The 16479-nt window shown below is 36.8% G+C and overlaps 1 long non-coding RNA gene across 1 annotated transcript; it reads left to right on the forward strand.

Moving 5' to 3' along the window:
* The first annotated feature begins 304 nt into the window (after positions 1–304).
* On the forward strand, positions 305–16132 carry LOC137228579 (uncharacterized). The gene is made up of 5 exons (XR_010945318.1): positions 305–471; positions 7562–7668; positions 11315–11463; positions 13848–13946; positions 15252–16132. It is a non-coding gene; the product is annotated as an uncharacterized lncRNA (long non-coding RNA).
* Positions 16133–16479: the final 347 nt, after the last annotated feature.

The following is a 16479-nucleotide window of genomic DNA, read 5'->3' on the forward strand; positions in this document are numbered from 1 at the left end:
AATACTAAGAATTAGTCAAAATACAAAAAAGAAAACTAAATCATTAGTTCTATATATCATGTTCTATGAACTAGTCCATCAATGTTGGTTTATAGCCTTCAGGTATCAGTTGCCTCAGTATCTTCAAGTCTTTCAGTCTACTTGAGGCACTCTAGCCTGTAAAAATTTAATGTTCTTTGTAAGATAGGAAACACAGTGTTTCCTGGAAATTCTTGGGTTACTCTGATGTTTCTCTCAGTGTGACATCTCTTTCTGCTTGAATAAATATTTTTGACCTCCCTGTGTTTTCTCTAGTCTGCATTTACCTGAATGTAAATGGAACATAGCCTTTAACTTCTCCAGATTATCGCTCCCATGAGGCACCTGCATGTTGTAAACCTTTCCTGAAGACTGGGGTTCACAATAGTTCCTACTTCATAGAACTATTAAAAGCATAAAGTGAAGTTATGAAAGTAAACTACCTCGTATACGGTAAGCATCTAATAAATGTTGGTTGTTATTATTTGTTTAGGGATAATGGTGTGGAGCAACATCACATCAGATAGAATGAAATTAAATATTAGACATCCCTGTTCTCTTTGAAATTCCTTTAGCCTGTTCAACCATGGGCATTTCTCACTAGGTCAAACTGGCTTCTATAACATACTTATTACTATTTCAATCTAGCTGTCCATATCTCAATTCTAGTTACTTTCCTTAAGCAGAGGAACTGAGCGTGCTCTCGTTCTCTTGCTCTCACTTGTCTCCTGACACCCCTGTCCTATGGTGTGGTGGAGAGGAGAAAGGATTGGGGTCAGATATGGGACCAGGAATCATTTGATAGACCCTTTCATCTTCCAAACTCAAGTGACCCATCAAGGAGGAATTGTTCCACTACCCTAACAGCTGAAGGTCAGATAGGGTAATCAATTATGAAATTAAAGGTTAAACTAGCTCTCAAATTATTATTTGACTTTACCCAAAACTGTTTCCAGTAATGAATCCATCACTGAAGCAAGGAGAGTTTGATACTGTGGAAAATTACTCTTAGACAACTAATATCAAATATTGCTCCACATTTAATCTTCTAATAAGTGTCTAATGTGTCTCTTATATGTTTCATTGAATGTAGTGCCTATTCTAATCCAGAATGGTCTCACCTTTAGACCTCTAGCTTAATTACATCTGCAAAGAACGTTTTTCCAAATAAGGCCACATCCACAGACTTGAGGAGTTAGAATATAGACACATCTTTTTGAGACCACAAGTCAACCAACTACAGCTCAGAAAATGAATAATGCACTGATTTGGGGGAAAAAAAAAAACTTCTAGCAAAATTTCATTAATTGGGTAGAATTAATGTCAGTATGAAATAGTAAAAAAATACTTGAAAATCTGATTATATTTTAGTATATATAATAATTTTAGCAATGCTAACAATCTATTAAGTAAATTATAATATCAGTGAAATAAGAATGGTACCCTGCAAATTTGAAAGCAACTCCTTTCTTCCCTTGAGTATTCTTCATATTATTATGTATGATTTTTTATATTGTTAGCAGATACTTTCATCACCGGTTAAAATCAATATGAGTTGAACCCTTTTGAGTAATCAAAAATTAGTTAAGTTTGAATTTATAAAATAAAACTCATAATGAGGAATTCCATAGTTGAAGAATTAAAACTTACCTAAATTCACTTGGAGACTTGCTTATTTCAATACATATTCCTATAGGTTAATCTTATTACATATTCTTGAATAAGTACAAATTTGATGAGCTTAATAGGAGATAAGAGGATATTAAAGTCTTAAATCTTGACCTACAATATCACATGTATATTGGAATATCAATAATTTTTAACCAATTGGCTAAGCAAACTAAAACTCATGACTTTATATAAGATAATTAACACAAAAAAACATGGGTCCTTGTCTAAGGCCTACTTGTTTAAGTTAGGTTTTGATCTAGAGAATCCTCAAGTGCCTTCAGAGTAAATCAGTAGACTATCATAATGTGTCTTTATATTCAGTAATATTTATTTGGGAAAAGTATATCAGTTTCTGTTTCAGGAACAAAAGCTAGAATACTAAACCTTGCTTTTTGTCTAGAACATTCAGTTTGAGGCTAATCTCTTCAAGACCGTTCTCTGAAGAGATTCTTGTGCTTTAACAGCTCAGTTACTGAAATATAACAAATTTGCTCTATTAAATTATAACCAATTTCTCTAGGGAGTACCCTATTTAGAGCAAAGGTGAATAATTTTAACTTGGTTTAATAATTTGCTTCGTCATTTTCCTGAGGCCATATAAGCATGAGGAGTTAAGGGGTATGGATCAAAACAACAATCAACATAGGATGTCAGTGGCTTCATAGCCATCAGCAAAATCGCAGAACCCCAGTCCTGAACAACATCAGCTGACTTTTATTTAGCACTTACTTTGTGCCATCCACTGTCAGCACTTTACATGCATTAACTCATGTAATCCTCGTAACAGCTCTATTATTGTCACTCCCATTTTATACACGAAGAAGCTTGAGGAGCAGAGAGAATAAATCATTTATAGTGAGAAAGTGACCGAACAAAGATGTGAACCAGGTAGTCTGGCTCCAGAGTCCTCTCAACTCCCCCCTCAACTTTGTTGTTTCCTTACTATTATACAGCAAGCATTTTTCTAAACTGTAACATTATTTGAAAACATTATTTACATAGCTGTACAACATTCTTAGAGTTTTACTGTAATTCATTTTACCATTTCTATATAATCTTAGTTTTCTGGGGTTTTTTTTTTTTTTTTGCTATTATAAATAATATGTATACAAATGTCAGACCAGCTTTTCAATGACTTACTTTTCAAAAAAGTGAAATTGACAAACATAAGAATGTGAATTTTCTAGAGCACTTAATACATTATGCCAAAAGCATCCAGAAAGCTTCTATGGGTTTATATTGAATATAACCCCAGGAGTACTAGCTAGATAACAAAATAGCATAAGCAAAGGCACAGAAGGGTGAGAAAATGTGGTAAGTTCGGGAGAAGGGTGTAGAATAGTGGCAGAGGCTGAAACCAAAGAAGTGGACAGGGTCCAGACCATGAAGTGTACAGGGAAACCAAAAATTAGATAAAAACAGTCCTAGGTTTCTGACTTGGGTGTCACCAACCATTGGATTACCAGAAGTGAAATCAGATAAAAGGAGTAGGCATTTTGGGAGGAAGAAAATGAGAACAATTTTAAATACATTAAATATAAATTGTGTATGGCTTATCCACATGGCTATTTGAGATTTTCTGGCTTAGGACTCAGGGAAGCCAGAGCTTCAGCTGTAGATTTGAGAGTCAGTATTATATATTAGGTCATTGAAAATTGGTTGATCACTCAAAGTACGTTACAGCAAAAAGATAGGCCAGAACATAGAGTTTTGAAAACAACAATATTAAGTCTTATAATCTAGCTTCTCGAAACCGAAAATTTTTGAACTATAAATAACTGTAATTTTGTGATAACTAGCACTAATCATATAATCACATCGCGGTTCTGAATTTGGGTAGCAATACCGCCCACTTTCCAACTGACTCGTGTATACATATCAAATGGATTTAAAACGTTGTAAGAGAGAGTCCTAATCATTTTGCCTTTAAAATACACATTTAGGATTTAAGAAATTCAACTTTGCTCTAAAAAGGAAAAATTTATAATGAATTAGAGTAGTAACGATACACACACTCAAGAACCGGGAATTTGGAATAATTACCAAATTTTGAGAAATTAGTATAATTTTGATATTCTCTGGCCAGCAGACAGTCATAAGAGAAGCCCTCCCCTCCCCACCCCCTCCCCCATGCTGAAAGACATTTTTTTCTACAGGAAGGTCCCATCTAAATGATGTAGATTTGTATACTTTGCCACCTTGTGGTCATTGTAGTTATTTGCATGACTCCATCTGTACTATGGCTTGAAGATTTTTCCTGTTAAAATGGCTAGATGTTCTTATATATTTAATAACAATGCGAGCAAAAATATATTAGAATAAACTTGAATGACCTTGACAAAAAGGCAACCATGTCCAAGATGAATACCTATGAGATGAATTTATTATGGGCTGGTATGACTGCTTGATGACCTTTCCTGGACCTTTCTTAAATGTTTTTTTTCCTGCATGATGCTACAGTAGTTATTTTGAAACAGAATAAATATTAATAAAAAGAAAAGGGCTATTACTCTTGACAGTGTGAATATTGACATAATCTCTTTTTTGCATTTCACTAAAGTTTTAAACAGAAAATAAAACTCGTGACATCATATATATGGAACATATATATGAATAAATGATAACCTTCTGTGAAACTCAAACCAAAGCATCCCTGAACACTTAGGTCAAGCTCTAGTTTCTATATTTTCCAGTTTAATCTGTAAGAAATAAATGTGCTGGAGAAATGAATATTTAAGATGTTTCTATAGGTTCAGTAGCTATTGCCAGTTAACTAATGTGGTACAGATGCATTTTTAAGAGGTTTGGGTTACTTGCAAGATAATAATTACTGTATATTTCATTATATTGTTTCATTTTTTATTCCTTTTGGCATGAGATTTGATTTTTCTATGTTTGTAAATCAACAAAATATTCAAACATTTGTTTTGGAAGCTACTCAGAATCATCTTGGTTTTCGTGCTCTTTCTTAGGCATAAACAGAGGATTTTGCCATTTCAAGTCACTAGTTCTCTGTATCTTGAGGCAATAACTGGGTTTTAAACAACAGATTTGGGACTTCCCTGATGGTCCAGTGGTTAAGACTTCACCTTCCAATGCAGGGGGTGCGAGTTCAATCCCTGGTTGGGGAGCTAAGATCCCACATGCCTTGCGGCCAAAAAAAAGCAAAAAACAGAAGCAATATTGTAACAAATTCAATAAAGACTTTAAAAATGGTCCACATCAAAACACCTTTAAACAACAGTTTCATAGACATAGTCATTCTTAAGACACATTTTATTTCAAAATTCAGGAAACGTTATTTAAATGTAGTGAGTTGAACAGCTCGGCTAAATGTTCTTAATTTTTTTTCCTTAAAAAATCTGTACACTTTTGACTCATTTAAGCTTTGGCATTAGAGTTGATAGGCTGCATATTTACTCATGTTATTCAGCTGAAGGGACTTTCTCAAAAGTATATCAGTAGTACAGAGCCCTGTAGAAAACACACAGCCTTGACTACAAGAGAAATGATGGGGAGAAATGATTATCATTCTACTACTAGAAAACCAACCCAAATTACAGATGCTCTTGATGTTAGGTCCATAATGGCTGTTCTACATGATAAGCTCTCAAGAATTATTTGGCTCATGTGTCCAATAAGGACAAGTCCCTCCAGAGAAGCATGAAGTAGCCAGGGCACACAGGCTTCTGCCACATATTTTTTCTCAGTTACCCACCAGCTTTAACTGAAATGAGGAGGGAGATTTCTGATAGACTGTCCTCTGCTGTGTATTGGAAACAAATTGTAGTACCTTGTTTAATTCTGAATTAGGGAGATTGGGTTTTACCTCATAGAATAAGAGGCTTTACTTATGCAGTGAGGATGGTCATAGCAGGCATACATTGAAAAACATAAGGATAAAAAGGGACAAAAGGAATCACTTTTGTTCACATACTAAGGAGCTTTGATGCAGAAATAGTAGCTCCATTCACATGCAAGTCCCATTATATGTGATATAATAAAGAATAGTTTAAGTGAAAAAAAAAAATCAGTTCAGATGAAAGCTTGATTTATACCCCAGCTCAGCCATTTCCTATTTAGGCAAGTATTTAGATGTCTCCAAGTCTCAGCTTTCTCATCTGTAATATAAAAATAATTACACTTGCCTCAAGTGAACTCATGAACATTAAATAGAAAAAAATATTAAAAATTATACAAATGTGTGAGTCAGGATAGCATAGACTATGATGTGGTAAGAAATAAGCCCCCAAGTCTAAGTGGGTTAACAAAAAAAATAAAGTTTATTTCTTGCTCATATTACAGTCTGATGCAAATCTAGTGAGACTCTTTTCCAAGTAGAAGCCCAGTTTCTAGCAGCACAAATGGAAGAGAGCACACAATAGAAATACACCCAATTTTTGCTGTCCAGAATGGAAAGTGATGCACCACTTCTAAATTTGATTGCTGAGAGATAGTCACATGATCTTATGTAGATGCATGGCAGCTGAGAATTGCAGATGAGCATGTGGATATATTATAAAACCAGCAACCCCTACCACAAGCAATGTATTTTTATTATTGGAAAATTAGTTCAGATGCACATAAAGAAAAAAATACACATTTAGCATAATCTCATTGTCCTTTCAAAATTTCAGTATCCTGTCAAACTTTTCTACATATGCATTTTCATATAATTTTTATTGAGCACAGGTTTTCAATAAATGCTGTTTCCTTCTCCTTTGGAGACTCCACCCATTTTCCTTCCACGCAAGAAAAGCATGCAAATTGGGAACAAGAATGACACGATAGGGATAAACTTAAATCTGCTCTAATTTCCTTCAAATGCACACCAATTACACATGTCTATAATTATTGGCAACTGACTACTTGTGATACAACTTTTTCCCAAGACCATGAAACAATGTGTCCTACTTCAGAGGGTGAAAAGCCCTGCTTGCAGAACTTGCCAGAAGAGTTAAGTGGTGATGGAAGGAGTCATGAAACCTGGAACATATTTCCCTGGCTTCCTGTGTTCTACCTTAATTTTCCATGACAAAGTAGTGTGTATGATTTTTCATTGTTTCCTAATCATGTTCGTATATGCAGTAAGTCAAACTGCAGCATTCAATAACTCCTATGTTCCTGTTCAAAACAAATTATACTGCACACAAGTTTATTTTCTTCCTCTGGTCTCACTTCAAATCGGGTAGCTCTTATAAATAATACAAAAAAAAAACACGTTATTTTAGAAAAGTACAGAAAATAGCATCACCTCTTACAATGTTACAGAAATATGTGGCTAGTTGGAAACCCTAAATCTAAACTTTTATGAATAAATATCCAAATGGACTCAGGAGAAGTAAGACTGACTTTTAAAAATCATCTTTTCTAATTTTTAATACTAAGGTAGATGTTTCATTGTAGGTTAAGCATGGCTATAGAGATGTATAGACAAGACAAGACAATATATTCCTGCCACCAGTACAATGAAGATGATTGTTAAATAGTCATAGCAGTTTACTTTTTGTAAAATATAAGTCCTGAGTGACATTCTTAGAGCTGGTAAAATACATTGTTGGTAGTCATGAATACACTCAACAGAATTAACTTAAATATTCTTTATTGAATTTAATTTAGGGTAGTGGTAGCAATAGATGCTTAGGCTCAGAAGGAAGCATAACAGCCAGGATAGAAAGAGAAAATGATCCTTCTAGAGACAGAGTGTGCATTCAAAGACAAGGAGAGAGTAGCTTCAGATCAATTTCATTCTCCCATGAGACTCATCTGTATAACAATTCCCAACCTGGTTTCTTGAAATTTCTACTCTAATTTTATTTTTTTTCTTTATTAACACCCTACTATGACCAACTTTTTTTTTTTTCCTTTTTAGTTACCTTGATTGAATCTCTCAGTTACTTGAGCCCATAAGGAGCCTTTGAGAGGTGACCATCTAGTCTGAAAATGTTCATGATGATTAGTCTCTGAAGACTTCATGAGGTAGGACCCTACACTTGGGAATCTGATAGATGTTTGAAATTTTTTTAAAGCTGATAACAATGTACCCATTTGAAGAGACATTTATTTCTATTTATCTGGAATAAGTAATATGTTATCTCACTAGCATTCCACAGCCCCTAGGTGGTAATTACCTATGTGAGAGGAGCTTGAAGAACAGTGCCTATCTGATCAAAACCCAGTGCCTAGGGTTTTGATTACTTTGTTAATGAAAATATTTCAATTTTTAGTGGGCTATAAGAGCAGGATAAGATACTGCATTTGAAGGTTAAGAATTTCCAGTTCAAGATACTAAGTCCTTGCTCTGCTAAAATGAACCGCTCACTTAGGAATGTAGAAATTTCCCTAGTTCTACTTGTGTAGACAGGATGAGCCCAAAGGCTGGGCTGGAGACATTGCCTTTCACCATAAAGGTTTGATGTGAATCAGGGTCAGAAATTGAGACTAAAATTTTTTAGTCAAAGATGGAGATTTCTGGGACCTGGCAAAGCTGTGTCCTGCCACAATAGTATTATAATTAGGGATGTGTTTTAGGAAGTTTGAAATAAACCAATGATAAAACATTCCTAAATCCAGGGAAACAATAAACTCACAGAATATATCTGTAGGAAACCTACCATATAATTTAAGCAGCTAGAATTAACAGGGAAAGATGGGGGAGAGAGAGAGAATGATATAGAAAGAAGATAGAACGAGAAGAGAGGAGACTTGGAGAGAGACAAATAGATATGAAAAGTCAAGATATGTGGGCAAGTATCTGCTCCAATTCATAAAGAGTTCCTGTCCCAATACTAGGTCACATGTAACTTAGCTGTACTTCATATAATTTAGCTGTACTTCATTTTGATGGGTCCAATATATCATTAAAATAAGAATATTTTTTCTTGAACTGATGTAACTGGATTTCTCATCTTCGCAACAACATACACACACACACCTTAATACATACATTAATTTTCTTAGTGTTTCAAGAAAACTTACTGTGTGTAACAAAGTAGTGTATTCTCTGTAAATAGTGTGAGCTAAAACAAGAGTTGAATTCTGCCTGGTGTGATGTGATACAATCAAGATAATACTAAAGAATGTATTTATCTTTAATGTATTTTTTGAAAAGCAGCATTTATAGAACATTCTCTGATGTTTTCTGGGAATTTGTAGATGAGCAATAAAAAGACATAATTTCCAGCCTGGAGAAGTTTGAGTCCAGCCGTGGAAGTTCACAGTCTGGCAAACCCTGAAGTGTAACGCTTTGGACTAGAAATATCTCTGCCAACAAATCACTCTGTCAAGGTTGTGGGCTGTCAGAGCTGGTAATTTCTGCTATTGATGTCAGTATCCTGTCCCTCCTTATCATGAAATTGTTAGCTTTCTTACTCCTTAATTGCACTTATAAAAGAATCCATTACCAACCTGAATTCTTTAGCATGAGATTCTGTTTTGCTTGTGAACAAACCTGATGTCCCTGCTGTCTAAGTCCGCTTGGGCTGCTATAACAAACATACCAGAGACTGGGTGGCTTAAACAACAGAACTATATTTCTCACAGTCCCAGAGGCTGGGAAGTCTGAGATCAAGGTGCCAGTAGGTTTAGTTCCTGTGATAATCCTATTCTTGTTTGCAGACTGTCACCTCCTTGCTGTAACCTCACATGGTGGAGAGAGAGAGCTCTGGTCTCTTCATCCCCTTCTTAGGGCACCAATCCCATCATGGGGGTGCCACTGCTGTTACTTCCAAATACCATCACACTGGGGGATTAGGGCTTCAACATATGAATTTGGGGGGAAACACAAACATTCAGTCCATAGCGCTTGTACAGGGTCACCTTTAAAAAGGGTATTAGTTAAAGATGAACCATGTGTCTGATTTTTAGATAAAATTTTAGCTAAGATATGAAATGGAAACATGTTCTTTTGCCCAATTGAGATAAATATACTTGAATCCTCTTTCCAGAAATCTAATCAAATGGAGAGTTCTCACCCTGGCCAAGTTTTCTGAAACATTCAAAACACTCTGTTGACCTACGTCGTTGTGCATTGTTAGCAGCTGAAAACATAGCATCGCAGTGTGCTAGAGTTACAAAATGTTTTGAAATAGTTCTAGAGACCTGGTTATGCTTATATAGTGCAGCAAGATATTAAATATATTAAGTCCTGCACATGTTTATTGATGTCCTACTATGCATTTTGTAGGCACTGTGCTAGATAGTGAGGACTCAGTCCTCAAATAGAGTCTAATCCAGAAGATGAAAAAACCAAAGAGACAACATGTCAAAAGTCTCAGAGATAATGGCCTGTAGCATTCCATAGATGTCTGATTCTAGAAGGGAACCAAAGCATCTGGTCTAGCCCTTCACTGTGCAGAAGTTGAAGCTGAAGTTCAGAGAAAGTCCCTCATTCGGGACCCCCTGGGTCTAAAACCCAAGGCTTCTGATGGTCCCACGAGCATTGTTGATTTGTCAGAGAGTGGATGCATGGCACAGATCCTAAACTCACATATGGGTTTGTCTGGGGGACTCATTTAAGTTCCTGGTTTTTGTACTTTTTATAGGAGTCAGGGTCTAACTACAAAGAATATTATGATCATCCAAATTCAAAAAAGCACAAAACAATGCTGTGAACATTTTACAGTACCAGCTTGTAAGTTATTCCTAATGGCCCCAATATTGTTCGATTTCTAACTCCTAGAAGGAAGGAAGTCATACACGCTGATACCCTCACGACATGGAACACACATGGTACTTGGTGTTAAGTACCAAGCTCTTAGATTAATTAATTAATATATAAACTGGGGACAGGGAAGTGAGAAGCTGGGGTTTCAGGAAGAAGTAACTGAGTAAGTTATTCTGGAAAAAAGTTTACCTCATAGCAAGTGTATCCACCTGAGTTATAAGTAACTGAAAATAGCACCTCCTATGAAAGCACAAATCTTGCCTTGCAAGGCAAAATTCTGTAAGATTTTCAAGGAAAATGGTATAACAAATGACAGAAAAATGGGTGGTACTATACAAAGGTTAATACAATGTTCTTGCTTTTTTGTGCCTTCAGATTTCAGACATACTTAGATTGAACCTCCACCCTTACAAAGACATCTTGGTCTCCTCAGTGATACCATGGGACCTCAGTAACCCTTGTTCTATTTGCATGTAACTTTCCCCTGGCCTCCTCCTCAGGCCATGAGCCAAGGCACAAAGTCATGCCTGCTTCCACTGCAGCTCCAGGGGAAGCTCGGGAAGGCTGCAAATGATTGGCATTATCACTAGCTCTTCCACGGTCATAGAATTTCAAACCCTCTTGGTTTTTTGTTTTCCTTTTAAAAGTTCTGACATGACTTTCAGAGAATCAATCTAGAATGAGATTATTCATTCATATTAGATTACTTAAGTCTCTCCTTCTGATACCAAAAAAAGAGTCTCCAAATACACAGAACATTAATATTTGTTTAAAAGGCATGGGTTTATAAAAATAGGCCCTAATTTCTAACAGGTGTCACTGACTGAGTAGCATGAAAACTGCCAATTATTTGAAAGAAGACTCTGTATTTAGAAAAGATTTAGAGACTAAATAATAATAATAATTTTAAAGTTCTTGGTCAGGGTTAGTGCTGGATATTTTTTCCATCTGTCCTTCCAGATCCACCGTGCCACTTCTGGACTCTGCTCTGTGCTCCGGTAGATGGAGCTTGTGTCCTGCTTCTCCTGGGCTTGCTGTCCTTTGGCCACAACTGGCTTCAGTCTGTGGAAGGAAAGAGCAGAAGAATGAAGGAGGGAACTAGAATTCTGGTAAACTACTTATTCCTTCCCTTTTCCTCTAGAGGCAGGGATGGTAACAACTCCCCTTGTTGTGAGCCCCAGGTTGCTGCATTATCCTTTGGGTTTCCTTTCTTCTCTTGACAGATACAGAAAAACTTAAGCAAAAACATAGAGCTAATTAAGCTCAATGAGGTTAGGAATTTCTGCTTTGCTCAGAGCCTAGAAGAGTACCAGGCAAATAGTAGGCACTCAGCACATACTTGTTGAATAAATTGTTATACACGTACATTCTTATGAAAATTATAATTGTTAAATAAAGATATGTAAAGATAATATTTATGATTTGTAAACATAGAAATTAAAAATAAATTCCTACATGCATACCCAAAAAAACCCCAATCACATCCATTTTTATCATATGTACTTGATTTTTGCTACAAGTATATGAATAAAAAGGTATTAATGAGTGAGAGTGACACTGGCAGTGCCCTAATGAAAATACCTGGAGAAAGATGGTCACTGCTTGAGACAGAGTTTAACCTTTGCAGGTAGGAGATAGTTTATGCTTTCTCTTTCAACTCCCCCAAAATAAACTGCACACTTATACAGTCCCTTACGTAATAAATGTTTATCTAGTCCAGACTGGGCTTCCGCACTGCTCTAGAAGCTGGGAGTATAATGATGAATAAACTAGATCCTATCTCTCTCCACCCTATGGAAATGTGATGGGCTATGGGTGGGGTAGATGAGTATTGAGTGTTTTGGGAGCCCAGGAAAGGATTGACTTCTTAACAGGAGAGCTGAGAGATAAGATGATGGGGGGTGAGGTGGGGCAGGAAGGTTTTCCAGGCACAGGGGATAAGAGTCTGCACAAAGTTGTGGAGAGCGAAAGCAGGCCTTACTCAGGCAACTGGAAGAAGTTCCTTATGGCTGGAAAACAGAGTGAGAAACGGGGATGGAGAAGTAGGTAGGTCAGACCATGAAAGGCTTTACATAAGATTTAAGGGAGTTGAGATTTCAAACCCGCTAAGCACTCATAGAAAAGGGGAAAAAGAAAAGCAAGGAAAATGATTATTCTGTCCATATTCTCCAAAATATAAATATACATACATATTTTATATCTCCCAACTGGAAGGAAGTTAAGGATCCCAAAAATTGCTGTAAAGCAATGGTTTTCTAGTTGATACTAACCCATATTCTTTGATTTGTTTAAATAACAACTATGGTAAAGCAGTTAGTAGTTACTGTGTGTTTGCTATGATACAGGGAATGTTCTAGGAAACTTACAGGTGTGATTTTCTTTAGCAATCAAGATAACTGGGTAGGTAACCTTTGGAAGTAGTTACTATTAGTATCCAAAATTTAGAGATAAGGAAGAAGAGGTAAAGGGAGGTTAAATGGCTTATTCAAGGTCACACAGATAGTTAAGTGGTAAAGTTTTTTAAAAAGAGAGGGAGTAGAGCAGTTGCTTTGCCTTACCTGTTATGAAGGTAGGGTGGGCATTGATATTGAACATGAATAATAAAGGCTCTGCTGATAAGCTTGCTTTATAATGAGGCAAAAAATTGTTTATGCATCTTATACCATGGCAGAGAGAACAAGCCTAGCGAATGGGTAAATGAACACTTTATCTGTTGAAATCTATGTAATCACAAACACAGCAATTAAATTGCTTTTCTATGGGGAAAGTTTAACAGAATTTTTTAAAGTCAGGGGAGCCATGGAAACTAAAAAAGGAAGCTTAAATCGAAACAGATCAGGAAGTCAAGGCAATGTCTGGTACCTCCATTTTCCTCACTTTAGAATAAAGTCACATTTTATATTACCATACTAAAGTGTTTAAGAATTATGCACCAGACAACCACTTGAAAATAGGCTATAATTCTATAATTTGAATCAAACAACTTCTAAGTCTTTAGTTTTAATACATGTGTACCATTTAATCTTTTTTTAAAAAGTCTTTGGTTGTTTGACACCAGCAGATGGCACCCTAACAAAATAATTTGTGTGCCACAGGTGAACTTTGTGTAGTCCTTTTACATGCAGATGCAAGGGAAGCTCAGTGGGTCTGGACGTGCAGGGTAGCAAAGAGAAAAACCAAAGACAGGACTTGATCTTTTTAATTCAGACAGCTTTTATTTGCGGAGGAAAAAGCAGAAAGAACATTTTTCTTATTATTCTTTATTTTGTGAATAAAGAATAGTTTGAATCATTATTGTAAGAAAACCCTCTATAAATCTGCATTAAAGACCTAACTATAATAGGTAACGTGATTACATTGAAAGGAATAAAATGGATTGATACATATATTTTCCAGCCAAAAAAAAAAAAAGAATTTGAAGAACCAAATATTCTTTTTGATTGCTTTGACTTTCAGAGGTGACCCTAGAGTTTTGTTTTGTTTTGTTTCACAGTTTAATTGAGAAGAATTTAAACAGAAGTCTGCACAGAAACTACTCACCACAATACCCATCTCAACATCAGGCCCATTCAGTTTGAATTGTTCCAATTAGGTAATTGGTGTTTGAATGCCCCTTTTGCTATTCATGTGTTAACTGTTATTTTTAAAGCAAATACAGATTATTGTGTCAAGATCATGATAAAGGCATCTATAAGGGATGAGTACCTTCCACTTTTCCTTTCTTCTTCCTCTCCTCGTCCTTTCACTTAATTCCAGGTATTTGCTTTAAGAAATCAATCATATTTGCAGTTTGCCTATCATTTTCTTGTCTCTGAAAAGAATAACGACTTAACGTTTTTAGCCTTTTTACTAAGCCTTCTCACCTGCCTCAGTTTCCTAGCAAATAATTATTTCCTCTATAAAGATCTCAGTTTATAATTAATTTGCAAGAAGCCATAATAAAAGAACCAAACTTTGGCATGAAAACTACCCCGGATCTAAGAGCAGCCCTCTCTCTAAGATGGAAACTCCAGGTTTGAGGCAGCAGCAGCAACATTCTACAATCAGGATCCATCCACTTGCCTTGTGCACTGCTGCAAAGGGGGAAGAAAGACATAGAAGGTTGTGTAGGGCTAACGTCAGAGCAGGCACCAGAAGACGTGGCCAGTTTGTGAAGCTGATCGTCACTGGTGAGGATCTGAAAGAAGAACTGAAGGTTCCTCGTTGCCTCTGCCTCCTAGCTCTTGCTGAAGAGAAGGGCTGAAATTAAATATATAATTCCATCCTCTTTAAGACGTTGAATGAGAAGACTCAGGATTTGCTTTCTAAAAAGAAGGAATGGTGACAGGAGGCAGAGCCCTCCTAAATGAAAAAAAGAAGCTCAATTCCACCAAAGCCTTGGCAAGCAAGTGAAGCCAGAGCTTGGAAGATGAAACACACATTGAAGAAAATGAAGCTCAGTGAATTAACAACCTGACTTGAGAAGATCACTCAGCTGCAGATAATAATGGTTAACGTTTATTGAGCACAAACTATGACTTGAGGACTCTTTAAAATATTTTACATTAGTTAATTGATGAATTAATTAAATGCTTATGATAATCCATGATCTTGGTGCTACTGTGTATATATTTTGAAGTTGAGGAATCTGCAGCACAAGCAACTTTACCCAAAATTGCCCAGGTGGTCTGGGTCCACTTTTAACCACGAATTCTTACCATCTTTCTAATAATTTTCTATGAACCTTTTGTGAGATTGCATTTATTCTGGGAGAAGTCTATACCCTACTCCTATCACCACTGTCTAAATAAAGATGGAGAAAGACCGGGGTTTTATACAGCAAAAAAGAGAAGGTGTTTTTCTTTAATTTTGGAGCAGTGGAGCTTTCTGGATTGATAACAAAGCTCAACATTGCCAGGTTTCTTCATCATTGGGAAATGTGATTCAGCTGTCCTGCCCCAGAGTGCCTGGTCAGCATAGCAGATCTGTCAGAGTTTGCAGAAGGGGAAAGTTTCCGCTCCCCAAGAGTGATGTCAAGGTAAGTGTGCTTCAAGAGTTAGTGGGAGGGACTTCCCTGGCGGCGCAGTGGTTGAGAGTATGCCTGCCGATGTAGGGGACACGGGTTCGTGCCCTGGTCTGGGAAGATCCCACATGCCGCGGAGCGACTGGGCCCGTGAGCCATGGCGGCTGGGCCTGCGCGTCCGGAGCCTGTGCTCCGCAACGGGAGAGGCCAGAACAGTGAGAAGCCCGCGTACCGCAAAAAAAAAAAAAAAAGAAAAGAAAAGAAAAGAAAAAAAAAAGTTAGTGGGAGGCACAGAGAGAAATGTGTCAGCAGGTAGGGACTGAGTAAAGGAAACTGGTGTTTTATACAAACGCAGAAAAGCCATTTTAGAATCACTGGGAGGGAGTGGTCAGTCAAGAAACATACCAGGATGGTTTCAAGTCAATGAAGTCAGGGCTTCACTCTCCATACAGAGAGACTCTTTTCTGGGTATAAGAGAGAAGAGTTATCAGTTGAGTCTTGACGACTATTCTAGCATTCTAAAGTGTGAATCATGTCTGGGGACTCCTTGTCCAAATGTCGAGTTATCGGTGTCACTTGTCAGCCTATTCTTCCACCAAATAACAATGCAGCCAGTCCTGCCAAGTAACTCCTTGATCAATAAAGAGCAATCTTAGGCCTATTTTCTTCACTTTTTCTTTCCTTCTTGAGATGCCAAGATGTAGATGGTTTCTGGGTCTTCTCCTTAGCAACTGTCTTTCACAACTCACCTCCCATCAGCCCAATTTGTTTTCCCACTTTATCCTAAAGTACTCCAATGAGGGAAGCTAATAAAAACCATGAAAGGCAGAAGTTGGGTAACTACAGTCATTAACGTCTCTGAAGTTTTTTTTCCCTTTCTGTGTATTATCACCATCAAGGCTAGGCTGATGTTTAGCAAAGAGCACCTGTCAAAACAAAAGAAGAGTTTCACACCTCACAATTTTAAGCCCCAGGTAAGAAACTCAGCCTGGTGGATCGGCAAAAAGGAAGACAAGAAACCCGAAACTCCTAGACTTGGAGTAGAGTTAAATGAGTTTCCTCTGGGTACCAGCAGCCTTTTGTTTAACACGATTAAATCCTCTTTGTTTCATTACAGACATCA

Source organism: Pseudorca crassidens, chromosome 1, assembly GCF_039906515.1.
Source record: "Pseudorca crassidens isolate mPseCra1 chromosome 1, mPseCra1.hap1, whole genome shotgun sequence".
Taxonomy (NCBI): Eukaryota; Metazoa; Chordata; class Mammalia; order Artiodactyla; family Delphinidae; genus Pseudorca; species Pseudorca crassidens.